The following is a 16,507-nucleotide window of genomic DNA, read 5'->3' on the forward strand; positions in this document are numbered from 1 at the left end:
GACCCGCAGCCCCTACTATCCCAGTCCTGACCTCCAGACTCACAGCTCTGCTGGTGCCCCTCACTCCTGACCAACAGACCCCTGGGTTTCCTTCAGCTCTACTGGTGCCCCTCACTCCCGACCCGCAGCCCCTGCTATCCCAGTCCTGACCTCCAGACTCACAGCTCTGCCGGTGCCCCTCACTCCCGACCTGCAGCCCCTGCTATCCCAGTCCTGACCTGCAGACCCACAGCTCTGCCGGTGCCCCTCACTCCCGACCCACAGCCCCCTCGATTCCTCGCTGAGCTCCCCAGTTACTGCGCTGCTGGTGCCCCTCACTCCCGACCCGCAGCCCCTTAGGCGTCAACCAGCTCTGCTGGTGCCCCTCACTCCCGACCCGCAGCCCCTGCTATCCCACTCCTGACCTCCAGACTCTCAGCTCTGCTGGTGCCCCTCACTCCCGACCCGCATGGGTCACCCCTGGAGCAGGTTAAAGCTGCAGGTTGACAGTGGGGTTGCTGCCCCTGTGAGCAGCTGCTGTAGCACCGCCTGGGCAGGACAGGGAGACCCAGTTATACCCCTCCCCCGCCCCAGCCTGTATCGGGGGATGGGAGCGCTCACACCCTGGGGCCCCTGAGTTGGGACGGAGGGAGGCCCCCGTGCACCAGGGATGCTGTAAGAGCGAACAGGGTCACCCACCCACGCACCCGAGATCTTCTAGGGGGGGAGAGTGGCACCCACACACCCAGGATGTTGTAGGGGGGTACAAGGGCATCCACACTCCGGGATCCTCTGCAGAGGGACGGACACCCACACATCCAGGATTCTGTATGGGGGGCAGAGGTACCCGGACACCTGGGCGGGGAAAGGGGGCACCGAAACATCCGGGATCTTACCTGGGAGGACAGCGGCGCCTGCAGCTCGACATGAGACGGGGGCGGGGGAAGCAGGAGCATTTCCCAGTTCCAGGCTGTCCCCGTCTGGCCAAGGCACAGAGCTCACAAGCAGAGTTTAAAGCTCCAGCTGCCAAGCTGCAAAACAAGCTGGGCTCTGTGGCTGGTGCCTGTGATCCCAGCACCTGGGGAGGCTGAGGCCGGCAGATCGCTTGAGCTCAGGAGTTCTGGGCTGCAGGGGGCTGTGCCGATCGGGTGTCCGCACTAAGTTCAGCATCAATATGGTGATCCCGGGGAAGCTTGGGGTCCCCAGGTTGCCTAAGGAGGGGTGAACCGGCCCAGGTTGGAAATGGAGCAGGTCAAAACTCCCATGCTGATCAGTAGTGGGATCGCACCTGTGAATAGCCCCTGCAGCATAGCCTGGGCAAGACAGTGAGACACAGTCTCTCTTTAGACACTCCTACCCAACAGAGCCTGGAGTGGGGGATGGAAGCACCCACACGCTGGGGAATCTGACTTGGGGGGAAGGACGCACCCAAGCAACACGGATCTTGACAAGAGGAACAGCGACACCCACACACCACAGAGCCTGGATGGGGGCAGGGGAACCACACACGGGAGCTAGTTCATGGGGTGGGGGGACACACCCATATGCTCCGTTGCACCATTCTTAATGAGAAGAACAGGGGCATCTGCGCAACACGGATCCTTAACGAGCGGGGGGACACCCACACACTCCACTATTAACCAGGAGGGACAGGGGCACCAGACACCCCCAGTAGCATGGAGAACCCCCACATCCACCGGATCCCTCATGGGGGGGTAAGACAGAGGGGATTATAATGGGGCCCAGCGCACCCACGTACCAGGGATTGTTAAGGGCTGAAGGGACAGGGACACCCACACACACTGAGATCACGTCCTTGGAGGAACGCAAACCCTCCACAGAAGGACCTGGACTGTTCCATGATCGCAGCCCAGCCTGGGTGAGTCAAAGTTTCTTTTTATACAGCCACGCCCCAGAGATCCTGACTAGGGGAGAGAGACACCCACCCACCAGAGATCCTTAATGGTCTAAGGTGCACCCACACACCAGGGATTCTTATGGGTGGGAGGAATGGAGACAGCCAGACACACTGAGATCACTTCCTCCCAGGAGCTGGGCCAGACAGGGAGACACAGTCCCCCTTTACAGATCTGCCAGACAACCTTCCTCCCACCCCCTCCACACAATGTTCTTATCTGGAGGTGAAGCCAGGGAAATCCCATGGAGGATTCTTATCTGGGGAACTGGGGGGACCCACTTACCACCAGAGATTCTTAAGGGCAGGAGGAACAGGGATTCCCACCTCTGTAGCATGGGGGTGGGTTGCCTGCTGAGATCATCTGGGCATATTTCACCTCGTCAGCTCCCTGCCATTGCCTTGGGGGCCCCTTGTTCGCTGCCTCTGGTACCCAGTTTAGCCTCCTTCCTGAGGCTGAAACGCTTTGATCTAGCTAAGGTCTGTGGGATCAATATGTGTCATGGTGTAATTCTGTGTTATTCGGGGGTCAGACCAGCTGAGCTAATGGCCCCTTCTGCCCTTAAACGCCATGAAAACATTTCCCTGGTTTCTCCTTGCGCCTGACAGACACCACGGTGAGGGGCCCAATAGAAGATCCTGGACACAGCGCTCTGGCTCTTACGTTACTTGGGGACGTCAGCGCTTTCCTAGCAAAGCTGCTGCTAAAGCGCTGGATTTGGGGAACGGTTCGGCTCCGATTCAGAGATCTGCCTGCGGGGTGTGAACCTGCCACGAGGAGCGGGAAACGCAACCAGCATCCGGAGGCGTTGGCTGAGCTCCAGGCTGCCCCCGTGTGGCCAACGCTTAGAACTGAGCAGCGGAGTTTAAAGCTGGCGCTGGGAGGGACCTGAACACGCAGGGCATGAAGGCTCCTGCGTGTAACGCTTGTTGGGTGGGCAGCTGAGTGTAGCCGATTGCCGGAGTTCAGGGCTGCACCCTGGGGTGCTGAGCAGGTGTCTGTGCTCAGGTTGGCCTCGCTATGATGGTTTCTGGGAAGTTTGGGGTCGCCAGTCTCCTAGAGAGAGGAGCCAGCCCAGAAAAGGAGGTTTTCAAAACTCTGGTACCAATTGGCAGTGGGACTGCCCCTGTGAAGAGCCGCTGCAGCCCCGCCAGGGAGAGCCGGTCTCTCTTTATGCAGCCCCCCCGCCCCATTCCTCAGGACGGGGGTTGTGCTCAAAGATCTGTGCCCCGTGTTTTCACCTCCATGTGAAGCGCACAGAGCAAATAACCCTCAGCGCATCAGCTCAGTGCCAGGCTCAACTTCCACCCACTCAGGCAAGATGGTACAGAGGAGCCCCTGGGTGGCTGTGGGCCTGGGGAGGGTGGCTTTTGATTTTTCGGCCTGACCGCTACGGGCAGCAAGGCCAAAAGTCAGATGGCCGGCTCTCCCGTCCACCACGCTCATCAGGAGCCCTTAGTCGACAGGCTCGGAGAATGCGGGCATCACCCCCCACTACCTCTCGCATGCAAAGCGAGCGCTCTGCCGCTTGAGCTAATTCCCCGCAGCTGGCCTGACTCTCAGGCACCGGGCAAAAAAAGGCAAGGGCTCTGTGGCCTTAAGCAGAACACAGCCTGAAATGGGGAGGGGGGGCGCTACCCAGAGCTGGGGAAGGGGGTCCGAGTCCCAGCCACGCTCCTCGGCACAAACACCAACGCTCCCTCCCTGGAGTGTGTCTGGGCTGAGAGTTAGCCCCTGAAACAAGCACCAAACTTCAGAAGACAACGCAGGGATAGATCACTTGACGATTGCCTGCTCTGGCCATTGCCTCTGAAGTGCCTGGCATCGGTTACTGTCAGAAGACGTGATAGTGGCCTAGATGGACCATCGGTCTCACCCAGGAGGGCCGTTCTTATCTTCACCACTTTCCTCTAACCCAAGCAAAGCCAGGAGCAGGCCCAGCTCAGCAACTCTAGCAGACTCCCTGGCCTCTGGCCCAGCATACAGCAAAACGACCCTGCCTCCGCCAGGATAGACAGCCACCGACTCCCTCTTCCAGACCAACGCAGCCCTTCCCCACTTTGGCTGTTTCCAAGCTGTCCATGCTAAACTCTCGGTGTGGGCGTTTGGCTTCCGCCAGTCAGAGTGCCGTGCCTGCGTCTTCCCAGGGCCGACTCCCTTTTTGACATTTCCTTTTTCTCTGGCACAGGGAGTGACCTATGTCTGGATTCTCCCTGTTTCCCATCAGGTGTTGGGATGGTGAGTGAGAACGAGGAGGAGAATCCCCAGCAGGAAGATGCTGAGCAATTACAACCCACTGCCCCGCTCCTGAACTCCCTTCACCCCTAACCACTGTGCCGCGTCCTGCACCCACGTGGGGACTCTGACCTGTGTGCATGGAGCAGCTGGCATTGCTGCCTGCTCCTCCCTGGAATGCTGCTCCTCCGGGCACCCCGAGGGGCTGCGGGGGCAGGGTGATAAGCGACATCATCCGAGCTCCCTGCATCCAGGTCACTTTCCTCAGCCGGGCTGCATCAGGGGAGGGCAGAGAGCAGCAGCTTCTGATGCTCCCGTCACAGCACCAGGTGGGGAAAGTGACCAGGACGCATTGAGCACGTAGTGTTGCTCCTCGCTCCCCACAACCCTCTATGGGGCCATGGACGAGCATTGGGGCAGGGGAGAGCAGTGAGCACCTTTGCACTGGCACATGGTGCCCTTTGACCCCTGGAGCCCTGGGCGGCTGCCGGGGGGGCCCACCCCTAAGGCCGGCCAGGCTCCCCAGCACGAACAGCAGAGACACAGGGAGACTGGCCACCCACTGAGCAGTGGTAGCCTGGGCGGCTCGTAATGGAGGCTCGGGGGGCTCAGCCTCCCCAAACCTTGCGTCGCCCAGGGGGCAGTGGGGCCCATGACTAGGGGCCCTGGCCAAATTGGTCCCCCCTGGAAAAGTCTCCCCCATGTTGGCCCCAGGGCTGGAGGAGCTCCCACTCCCTGCTACGGCCCGGGGGCTGCAGCAGGGCACAGAGCTTCTCTGGTCTCGGGGCTGCAGCGGGGCAGGGGTAAAGGAGTGACAGGGTGGGGCCAGTGGGGGAAGGGGTGGGGGGGGAAGGGGTGGAACAGAGGTGACAGTGGATGGGACCGTGTGTGGAAGGGGGCGGAGCCACAGACAGTAACGGGGGGTCATGGTTCCAGTTCTGGGGCCCCTGCACTTGTTCTCCCTTTCCCTGGGCTTTGGCATCACTAGCCCCTGCTTAGCGAGTAGGGTTCAGTGGTCCCCAAAATGTGGGGCATGACTCCTAGGGGGACACAGATGAAGTTTCATGGGGGCACCTCAGGGCCCGAGCCAGCCCCCATGGAGGGCAGGGAGATAACACCACTCAGCCCCACCTCTTCCCCAGCTCTTCCCCAACCCCACCCTCAGCCTGGGCCCCTGACTCCCATCCTGGCCTTGACCCCCTTACCCCTGTTTGCACCCCCCTCCCCAGCAACCAACAGCCCCACTCCCAGCCCCTGTTTTTGACAATGGCTTCCGAGGGGCCACAACCATGGATGTCCTCAATCACATCTATGCAGTCCAATAAAAGCTATTCCTCACCCACCCCTCCCTCCATCAGGACGGACTAGGTATGTTCTGCAGCCCTTCACTCATGCAGGAAGGATAATAACATTTCATTCCACTCAATCCTAAAGTGATTTGTAACCCATCACCAGCCAAAACTGCTCATTTTGTGGAAGCGACCCCATCATGCTGCATAGCTAGGCAGAGTAGGTGTGTCTGTGCAAACACAGTTTGTTCCTAAAGTCTTTCCCCCAGCTCATTCAGCCCCTGCTTATGCTTAGTATTTAAAAGCACCATATTGGCCCTATCACTGCCGGCCTTAGATTTCTCCTCCTGTCCCTTTTTTTGCTAGCTCAGGTGAGGTGGCTGAGTGGTTAAGGTGAAGGACCGCTAATCTATTGTGCGCTGCATGCATGGGTTTGAATCCCATCCTCATCGGATGCATTTGGTAATCACTTCTCCTTTGTAGACATCCATGTCCCTTTGTCATAGGATGTGTTTAGTCTTCAGACCTTTTTTATTTATAGACAACCATCTATCCCTTTGGTACAATGACAGATCAAACTAAAACCTTCTCAGAAACTCAGACCCTCCTTGCTTTAAATAAAATGTCTAAATCCCAGATTTTTAAAGAAATTCTCTAGTCCCATATTTCTTAGTTTTTAATCTCAAAAGGTAACATCCTCATCATCTCCCCCAAACACCCCAGGACCTCCCCAAATTATTAAAATACCCTCAACCCGAGCAAGGCCACAACAGTGAACCAGAGCTAGTATCTAGGCCAAGCTGTTCTGAAGGAGGCAACTCAAACATTTTCTCCCTGTTTCCCTTGGCAAAGTCTGACTGAGAAAACAAAATTCCCCAAACTGAAAATTTTCTGCTGAGAACCCAATACTAGTCTGTTTGGAGACTGGTTTGAATGTATTAATATTAATCTCTTCTGATTTCTGAGTCAGTTCAGTCCAGTCTTTGTCCTCCAGGTGTGTTTCCAGATGTTGAGTTGTGGGGGAGAGAGGCCAAGTCATGATGTCTCTACCCTTCTTTCATAGTTTCTTCCGACTTGCTAGGAAGCTCCTTTGCTACGATGTGAGTCACGCAGTGTCCATTTTCGCTGTGCTATCTCAGAGAAGTCTGCATTGTACACAGTTCCTGGGATAGTCCTTGGGAGTGTGGATACCTTCAATGGGCCAGCAGCAAGTCTGGCTCCTCCCTTGTCACACCTGAAAGGCTGGTGGGGGGCATTTTGAAACCTCATATTTCAGTAATGCACACAGAGCAAAACTTCATAACTTCCCAACCAATGCGAGCACACACAATCCAACACGATATTAATGTTCAACAGATCAAGACTTTTGAAATGATACCTCACCAGGCAGACTTTGTACAAACCATGTCATCATTATATGAGAGTGGTGAATATGGGGCTTGCAGGGTGCTGCTTTGAGCACAGTGTGCCACACCTGGGCTTACATTGCAATGGAGACGTACCCTTAGAATCCATCTCTACTGGGAAAAAGATGGTAGCAGGGCTGGCCTGGGTCATCTGACTTGGGCTCATGGAGCTAAAGCTGACGGGCTAAAAACTGTGGTGCAGATATTTGTGTTCACGCTGAAGCCTGGGTTCAGAAACCCTCACCCCTCGTGGGGCCTCAGAGGTTGGGCTCAAGCCCATATGTCTGCACTGTAATTTTATAGTCTTGCAGCCCAAGCCCCATTACCGTGAGTCAGCTGACCAGGGCTTTGCGACAGGTGCCCTGGGTGTGTTAATCACAGTGTAGACATAACATTAGGCTACGTCTCCAGTGCAATGAAACACCCTCAGCTGGGCCGTGTCGGATTAATCAGAGCCATGTGGCTTGGTCTGGAGTAAAGTTGCAGTGTCTGTGTCTGGGCTCAGTCTCGGTCCCCTGCTCTAGGAGCCCAGAAGGTTAGGAGGGAGTTTAGCGAGTGGAAATGGTAAAACCGCAGGGAAGTATTACCCTGGACTCAATGGCATTTCTCCTTTGTTCTGTCTGCTCTGAGGCAGGGACAAAAACACATCCTGCTGCATTCGTTATTTCATAGGGTGGTTTAGGATTTTCATTCTCAGACACTGGGCACAAAGCAGAACTCAATCCTCGGCATAAACTAAATGAGCTGCCCACAGATTCTGGCAACTGCAATGAGCCATTTGGTGGGAGAGCTCAGACCTGCCCCTGTCCCAGAGGGAGGGGGGGTCATCTGTGAGGGGACTGGACCACTGACCTATCAGCCCCTAACTCCCAAACGTTCAGTAACTCTATTATCAGTGCCTGTGAGTGTAATTTAAACCATAAGAAAAACCACACTGGGCCAGACCAAAGGTCCATCTCACTCTGAATCTTGTTTTCTGACAGTAGCCAATGCCAGGTGCCCCAAAAGCATCTCAACAAGGTACCACTGGGAGTTGAACCCAGGATCTCCTGGTTTATTAAACAAGGGCTTTAGCCAGTTAAGAAAAGCAAAAGTGAATCTTGCCTTAATGGGCCGCTGACAAAAGCATCCCAGACAGAAAAGCAACAGGCTAAAAAGAAACCTAGCAGCTGTTGAAGTAGTTGAGCTGGGCGAGACTAAAGGTCTGTGGTTCAATCCCAAGCTTTGGGGGGGGGGCTCTTCTTTCCCCCTTTGTGCAAGGGTGGGCTGTTCCTTAGACTGCCACAAATCCCTCATTTCAGGCTATGCAGCAGGAAAAGGCAGCATGGGCTTCTTCACCGAGTTGGCCCACCTGACCTTTCATTCTTCTCTTGCTCTTTGTCAGCAAGGGGAAGAAAAAGAAGCTCCCCTTCAAGCAAGGTTCAGAAGGGGGATGTAAGGATGACTTCCTGAGCACTGGCTCCAGTCCTCTGCTCTGCCAGCTGACCTATTGAAGGGCTACCACCACTCGCTCTGTTTCCCCATTGGTGTGTGTCAGGGCAAGCATCAAACAAGTAAATAGAGTTTCTGTAGTGTCATGGTTATCACATTTGCTTAACATGCAAAAGATCTCTGGTGCAGAAACATGCTGGCTTCCTTTTCTCAGATCCCCTTGCTGTTCAGGAAGGCGCTGCTCCTTCTGCTATTGGCCTGTCCCTGGGATAACTCCAACTCTCACATGACAGATGGTGCTGACGTCAGTGGAGAAAGCCCCTTGGCATCAGTCTGGAGAACCTAGAGGAGTGCGGTGTATCACCTTTTGGAGGCTTGTGGCTTGGCCTCCTCTGCCCGTGGAGTTGGCCTATAGATTGATGGCTTTAGAGGCAGGGGTTGGGCTGGCTGTTAGCAACTGGGATCCAGGAAGCCCCCACCTGCCCTTCTGAGGACTGAACCCATGGAGATGCAGTTGGCTTCTGGGAGATAGACCCCGGTGCCTGCCTGTTGGCATCCCAGGGATGGCTACTTGCAGGCCAGGAGAAGCGGGGTCCTGGGGGGAAGGAAAAGAAGCAATGGGGAGGCGGAGTGGGCTCCTTTCTGGCCGAGATGGTGGGCTGTGGGGGGTCTGGAGTTGCCTGTAAGCCATAAGTGGACTTGGTGCAGTGAAAACCGCTGCTCCTTTCTGGCCGACCTGGGGGCACCACTGACAACTTGGGGGTGGGGGCGGGGGGCGGGGGGCTGGCTGTGAGCAAATGGGATCCAGGATGCCCCAGCCTGCCTCACCAGGGTCCGAGTCTTCTTCTTCTCTCCTGCCATGGGGAGCCCAGCCTTAAGCCTGCCCAGCACGTGCTGCAGCTCAAGAATTAAGCCTTCCTGTGTGGCCTGTGCTGGAGATGACCCTGGACCCCTGTGGGGTACTGCTGGGGGAAATCACAACTGCAAATAATTCTGGCCACAAGATCAACCCCTTGGGTCGAATGGGGAAAGCTGGAGGCCTGGTGACTTAGTCTGTGGAGCCAGCAGGTCAAGCTGTTTTCCCGCATGTGGGGGAGGCAGCCGCTGTGGTTCGCCCTTCCTGCGGTATGATCCAGGGGTGCCAGGCTGCAGAGCTGGGGGGAATTGGCGGGAGGCTCTTTATCTATCGTTAGTTTTGTGAGTGGCTGGGAGAAGCATTCATGTAACTCAGTTAGATGTGTCCCTACCTGTGGATGTCTGTGTAAGTGCAATATGTGCCAGAGATTCACAGCCTGTCACAGCATCACAGTGTGAGAGGGAATCCAGGTGGTGGGACACAGGGGTCCCACTGTTGAGGTTGTATCCTGTAGATCCCATCACAGACTTTCAACAGCCACAGCAGATGTTCACTGAGACACAGAGCAAGATACCAAATAGTGATCTCCAGGGCCTGCAGACACCAAAGAATGAGAAATTCTGTACACAGAGAGGACCCTGCTAGTAGAAAATGCTTTTGAAAAAGCCCCTTCTGTCACCAGATGTGGTCCTTCAGTGCTCTGTGTTGTGGCCTCAAGAGCCATGAATGCCAGTTGAGTTATGTTGACCTTTTCCTTGTCCACGTTTCTTAGGTGCCTCCTTCCGACACTTGTCAGAAAAAAACGACCGGTTTCTTTTGGAAGCATTTGCACTGCAAGGCAGAGGCAGTCTTCTCTGCTTCCTCGAAAGATTGACCAAAAGGTGGGAAGAGCAGACACATTTGTTAAGGCACCACTGGGTGCTGCATCCCTAACCTACACTTTACCTGGCAGGTGCCTTGGCCAGCTTAGCCACAGTGTTGGTCTCTGGGACTTTTCTCCCAGCTGCTCCATTTCTCATCACTGACAATCAAAAGGAAGGTGACATGGCCTCTGTGTGTGGACATCCCCAGCGAATCACAAGGACGTGTGGCACAGGCTCTCGTGTTGCAGCAATTGCAGTTGAAGCAACCACCATGCCAATGCCAGTCACAGCAGCCTTTTCATCAGCTCCAGGCTTGTGATTTGATTCTTTCCAATGCTTCTCTCCAAAGAAGCCTTTTCCTTAGCAAGATATTATTTGGATACCAAGGGAGGTCTTTTCTGTTTCCTAGAAAGACACAGGAAAATGTGAGTAGAGGAGACAAAAGCCATACAACAAGGCACCACTGGGAATTGAACCCAGGATCTCCTGTTTACTAGACAGGTGCTTTAGCCAGCTAAGCCATGGTGCCTGCCTTGGAAAAATGTTTACAACTGTTCTATTTGATGGTCTAGGACAACGCCTGCACATTCTAAAGTACAGACATTTCCCATTTCCCTGAAGACTTGCAGACCTTGAGGTGCCTGGCTCTCCGTGCACAGAAAGCCACAGCTGAGTTGACAGAGGGCTTCTAACATGTGCTTCTCCCACCAGTCACTGTGATCATATAGTGGTTAGTGATCTGTGTTTCAGTCGCAGCAACCTCGGCTCAGTTCTGAGTCATGGTAACCTTTCCTTCAGCTCTAGACTTCTCATTTGCCGCTTTCCAAGTGTGGTGGGGTGGCTGCCCCAAACAAGCAGGAGAAAGATTAAGGCAGCATTGCAGAGGCTGTGCAGAACCCAGCCAGTCAGGAAAGGGCTTATTGGGAGAGCCAATCAGGAGAAGGCTTGCTGGAGCAGCCCGTATATAAAGGGCTGCTCAGCACAGCAAGAGTCAGTCACTCCTTGGAGTTTGAGGAGGGAGGATTGGCTGCCCTGAAGGACGGAGAAGGGAGGGCACCATGATCAGAGTAGTGCTGGGTGGGTAAGGGGAGCATGAGTGACCTCCTGGCCGACTACTGTCAGACTGAGGCCCTGATACAAAGGCGGGGGAAGGTGCTAGGTCTGTGGGGAAGTGGTCCAGGGAAACAGATGGCAGGGGTTAGAGGTGCACCCTTTTTGCCTCAGTCGCCACTGACACAGGTGGATACACCCTGGACTGCAGCTGGCCACTGATGCAAGTGTCTGGGCAGAGGACAGCTGCCCCCTGTAAGGGGGGAGAGAACTGAGTGGGGCACAGCCAGAGAGCTGTGTCCATAAGAGGACATTGAAGTCCTGAGAGTGACATGGGTCCTAATGACAGAACAGATGGCAGCCAGACACCACTGGATGAAGGCGCACTGGTGGACCAGAGCTAATTGCCAGGATGGCCAACAGGAGGCACTGCAGTGGTGAGACATGCCCCATGGCACCAAGACTCAGCCACAAGGAAGGCTCTCTCTGTCTTGAACCACCACTTAGAAGGATTCTGCTGACAGGTCTTTTCTTTTTATGAAAAGAGATACAAAAAAGGAGCCAACAGAGACATTAGGTTCAGCAAGGAAGAACTGTCAGGCCAAGCCAGGATTTCCTGGTTACTAGGAAGGCTCTTCAGCCAGCTCTTCCCAAAGACCACTATCCAGAGGCCCTTTAACAGTCACTGCAGATGTTCACCACAAAAGAGACAAAGGGTACGTCTACACTACGGGACTATTCTGAATTTGCATAAACCGGTTTTGTAAAACAGATTTTATAAAATCGAGTGCGCGCGGCCACACTAAGCACATTAATTCGGTGGTGTGCGTCCGCGGTCCGAGGCTAGCGTCGATTTCTGGAGCGTTGCACTGTGGGTAGCTATTCCCTAGCTATCCCATAGTTCCCGCAGCCTCCCCCGCCCCTTGCAATTTCCGGGTTGAAATCCCAGTGCCTGATGGGGCAAAAATCATTGTCGCGGGTGGTTCTGGGTAAATGTCGTCAGTCACTCCTTCCTCCAGGAAGGCAACGGCAGACAAGCATTTTGTGGCTTTTTTCCCTGGATTGCCCTGGCAGATGCCATAGCATGGCAATCATGGAGCCTGTTTTGCCTTTTGTGACTGTCACCATATGTGTGCTAGATGCCGCTGACAGAGGCGATTCAGCAGCGCTACACAGCAGCATGCTTTTGCTTTTGCATGACAGCAGAGATGGTTACCAACCATACTGTACCATCTACCAATCCATAAATTGGTAAAAAGATGATCATGGTTACCAGTCCTTTTGCACTGCGCCATCTGTTGCTGTCATAAGTGCCCCTGGCTGCTCTTAGCCAGGGGTGCAAAAGCCAAAATTGGGAATGACTCCCTGAGTCAATCCCTCCTTTATGGTATCAAAAAACAGAATCAGTCCTGCCTAGAATATGGGCAAGTCCCCTAGAATATGGGCAAGTGTACTAGAGAACCACTGTATTATAGAACCAGAGAGCACAGCTGCTCTGTGTCAGATCCTGCAGGAATGATGAGCTGTATTCTATTCACAGGGGGTGCTCCTGCAACAACCCCACCTGTTGATTCCGTTCTTCTCACAGCCTTCCTGGGCTACCATAGCAGTGTCCCCCCACTTGTGTGATGAAGTAATAAAGAATGCAGGAAATAAGACACAGTGACTTGTTAGTGAGAAATGAGTGGAAGGCAGCCTCCAGCTGCTATGATAGTCCAGACAGGACAGTAAGAAGTGTGGAGGAGAGGAGCCCAACATCCCTCTGCTAGTCCAGGGGCAATTGAATCTTTTCTTTACACATGAAAGGTGGGGGCTGATGAAGCTCAGCCCCCTGTTGCTATGATGAAGACGGTTATCAACCATACTGCACCATCTACCATGAAAAATTAGGTGCACTTGACATTGGGGGACCTGACAGATGCTAATCGGCATGGTTACCAGTCCTTTTGCACTGCACCACGTGCCAAAAAGCTCATGATGATGAGGACGGGTACCAGTCATTTTGCACCATCAACCACCCATGGCAGAGGGGAGCAAGGATGTTGGGGTTGAGTGCTGCAGCATCGCGTCTATCTGCAGCATTCAGTAAAGATAGGGTGACATGTTAAATAGTCACGAGAGGATTTTTTCCCTTTTACTTTTGGGGTGGGTGGGGGGGTGTACATTGCCGAGCTATGCCCTGAACCACCATGGACACTGTTTGTTTGACCCTAGAGGCACTTGGAGCTCAGCCAAGAATGCAAATGCTTTTCAGAGACTGCAGGAACTGTGGGATAGCTTGAGTCCTCCAGTCCATGAGCGTCCATTTGATTCTTTGGCTTTCCGTTACGCTTGTCACGCTGCAGTGCGCTGAGTCCCTGCTATGGCATCTGTCTGGAGAATTTTTAAAAATGATTCTGAATTTCGTCTTCTATAACGGAGCGCTGATAGAACGGATTTGCCTGCCCTTACAGCGATCACATCCGCATGGTCCATGCTGGAGCTCTTTTTTTTATTTTGATTTCGGACTGCATCACCACCCGTGCTGATCGGAGCTCCACGCTGGGCAAACAGGAAATATTCAAAAGTTCGCGGGGCTTTTCCTGTCTACCTGACCACTGCATCCGAGTTCAGATTGCGGTCCAGAGCGGTCAGTGGTGCACTGTGGGATAGCTCCCGGAGGCCAATACCGTCGATTTGCGGCCACACTAACCCTAATCCGATATGGCAATTCCGATACTAGCGCTACTCCTCTCGTTAGGGAGGAGTACAGAAACTGGTTTAAAGAGCCCTTTATATCGATATAAAGGGCCTCTTGGTGTGGACGGGTGCAGCTTTAAATCGGTTTTATGCTCCTAAAACCGGTTTAAACGCGTAGTGTAGACCAGGCCAAAGAGATGCCAAAATAGAGTTCTCCACTGCCTGCAGCCATCAAGCTACCAGGAGTTCTGTGCACAGAGAGGCCCCTGGTGGTGGAAAAAGGCTTTGGTAGAGACTCTTCTGACACCAGCCATGGTCATATAGCGTTTAGCGCTCTGTGTTGTGGCTTCAGCATCCACAGATGCAAGTTCAGTTGGGGGATGTTTTTCTTGTCTCCACATTCGTCTAGTGGCTCCTTTCAACACTTGTCATCAAAAAGACCTGCTTCTTTTGCAAGCAATGTACAGCTAGGCAAAGGCAGTCTTCTTCATTTCCTCGAAAGATCACCAAGCTGTGGGGAGAGGAGACACATTCAGCCAGGCACCACTGGGTGCTGGATGCTGAATCTCCTCTTTATTCAGCAGGTGTCTGTGAAGGACATAAATCTACACCGTGTCGAGGTCAAGAATAGGAGTTTATTACACACAGCGCTGGTGGAGTGTCACCTGGCTTATTAGGCTCAGAGACACTGTCAGTGAATTGATTACAGCAGAATATATAGGTTTTCCATGGGTGGGGGAAAGTGACAGGGTAGGCAGTTCCACACCCCAGGATAAGTTCTGCACCAAGACAAGATAGCACAGCAGCCAATGGTTAACAGGTTACATAATGTCTCCGCCCATGGTCTCAAGTTAACATTTAATTAATACTTGATACAATGTTAGTAGTATAAAATATCTATGCTGAATTCAGATTTGAGGTCCACAGAAATGGAGAAACTCTTTTGATTGTCTAACAGGTACATTCCTAGGGGTTAAAGCAAAGAACCAGTGAAAGTTTATGGCAATAAAGATTGTTTTCTGTGGGTATGTCTACACTACAAGAGTAGTTCGATTCAACTTAATTCGAATTTGTGGAATCTACCTTACGAAGTCGAATTTGTGTATCCACACTAAGGACACTAATTCGACTTTGTGAGTCCACACTAACAGGGCCAGCGTCGACTTTGGAAGCGATGCACTGTGGGAAGCTATCCCACAGTTCCCGCAGTCCCCGCTGCCCATTGGAATGCTGGGTAGAGCCCCCAATGCCTGCTGGGGGAAAAAATGTGTCGAGGGTGGTTTTGGGTAACTGTCATCATTGAACCGTCAGTCACGGCGTCCCTCCGTGAAAGCGCCGGCGGGAAATCTGTTCGTGCACTTTTGTGGTCAGTGACAGCGCGGACGCCACAGCACTGCGAGCATGGAGCCCGCTGCAGTTATGGCCGTTTTCACCTCCTCGCACCTTATCGTCCACTTCTTCCACAGTCAGCTGCTGAGAAATCGGGCTCCTTTTCAATGGTGCTGCAAGCACTGGTGGACCATAGGGGACGTTTTACCAACATCAACGTTCGGGTGGCCGGGCAAAGTTCATGATGTGCGTGTTTTCAGGAACTGTGGTCTGTTTAGATGCCTGCAGTGTCTTACACAGAACACACACACACACACACACACACTGCTCCTGGTGTTGGGAGGGGAACAGGAGAAAGGACAAAAGAAGCAAGAGAAGAAGAGAAAGGAAGGAGGGAGGGAGGGATAGAGGAAAAGGTGAAACAAAAAGGACAAACCCTAATATCCCCAGTGATTCTATGGGACAAAATCCCAAGTGTGGAATAAAATTCTGCCTCCTTAAGCTCATGTTTTCCATGCCTAGAATTCAACTGTCACCAGATGGATCAGACTGAACAGGTTTCAAACCTCAAGGAGGCTCTGACCTTGTAAACAGGGACGGCTGTTTTCTAGTAAAATCAGGCAAAGGGAAGGAGAAAACTCTAAAGAGGTTCCTGCTGGCGCTCACGTACGTGAACCCGAATACTCTCTCAGTCCTCAAAGAGAGACCTGGAGAAGGAGACTTGCTGAAGCAAAGCCACAGGGGTCTCTGAGTTTTCCCTGGCCCCTCGCCCCTGTCCTCCCTGGCTGATGTCAGCATCTCTCTGTGAGGTCACCACCTCCCCACCACCTTTGACCAATAGTCTGAGGTCCTGCAAAAGGCCTTTGTGATGTCACTGCCACACCCCTCCCTTGCTGTGCTAATGTCCTGCCCCTGGCCAGGCACTTTGGAGGTTTGAGCTACTCCCTGTGGATCACCCCACTCAAGGAGCGTTCGTTCTAGGCAGCAAGCAGGCTAGACAGGAAAACATCAGATGCTGCTCCCAATGCTACACTCAGTTTTTCAGAAATTAGTCAACTTTATGGACAGAAGAGACCATTAGAGCATCTAATCTGACCCCCTGCATATCACAGGCCTCCTGTATGACACAATAGCTACTTTTGGAGCAAACACATTCCAGAAAGGCATCTAGTCTTCATTAAATGACATCAGGAGATGGAGAATCCACCACTTTCCTTGGTAGCTTGTTCCACTGGTGAATCATCCTCGCTGTTGAATATTTGTGTCTTATTTGTAATATGAATTTGTCTCTTTTCACCTTCCAGCCACTGGGTCTTGCTATGCCTTTCTCTGCTAGATTAAAGGGCCCTTTAATACACAACCTTTTCTCTCCATTAAGGCCCTTCAACACTTCAATGAAGTCACCTTTCAATCTTCTTTTGATAAGCTAAACAGGTTGAGCTCCTTCAATAGCTCACTAGAAGGCATTTTTCTC

General features: G+C 53.1%; 1 protein-coding gene and 1 non-coding gene across 2 annotated transcripts in view; one reads left to right on the forward strand and one right to left on the reverse strand.

The window, feature by feature from the left end:
- Positions 1–16,507, forward strand: part of LOC120375609 (zinc finger protein 850-like) — a gene marked incomplete at both ends in the record, with an annotated part of 390,939 nt that overhangs the window by 348,625 nt on the left and 25,807 nt on the right. The window lies entirely within an intron of this gene.
- On the reverse strand, positions 10,431–10,504 carry TRNAT-AGU. Its single transcript has one exon. It is a non-coding gene; the product is annotated as a tRNA-Thr (tRNA).

The sequence above is a fragment of the Mauremys reevesii genome, linkage group 12, assembly GCF_016161935.1.
Source record: "Mauremys reevesii isolate NIE-2019 linkage group 12, ASM1616193v1, whole genome shotgun sequence".
NCBI classification, from domain to species: Eukaryota; Metazoa; Chordata; order Testudines; family Geoemydidae; genus Mauremys; species Mauremys reevesii.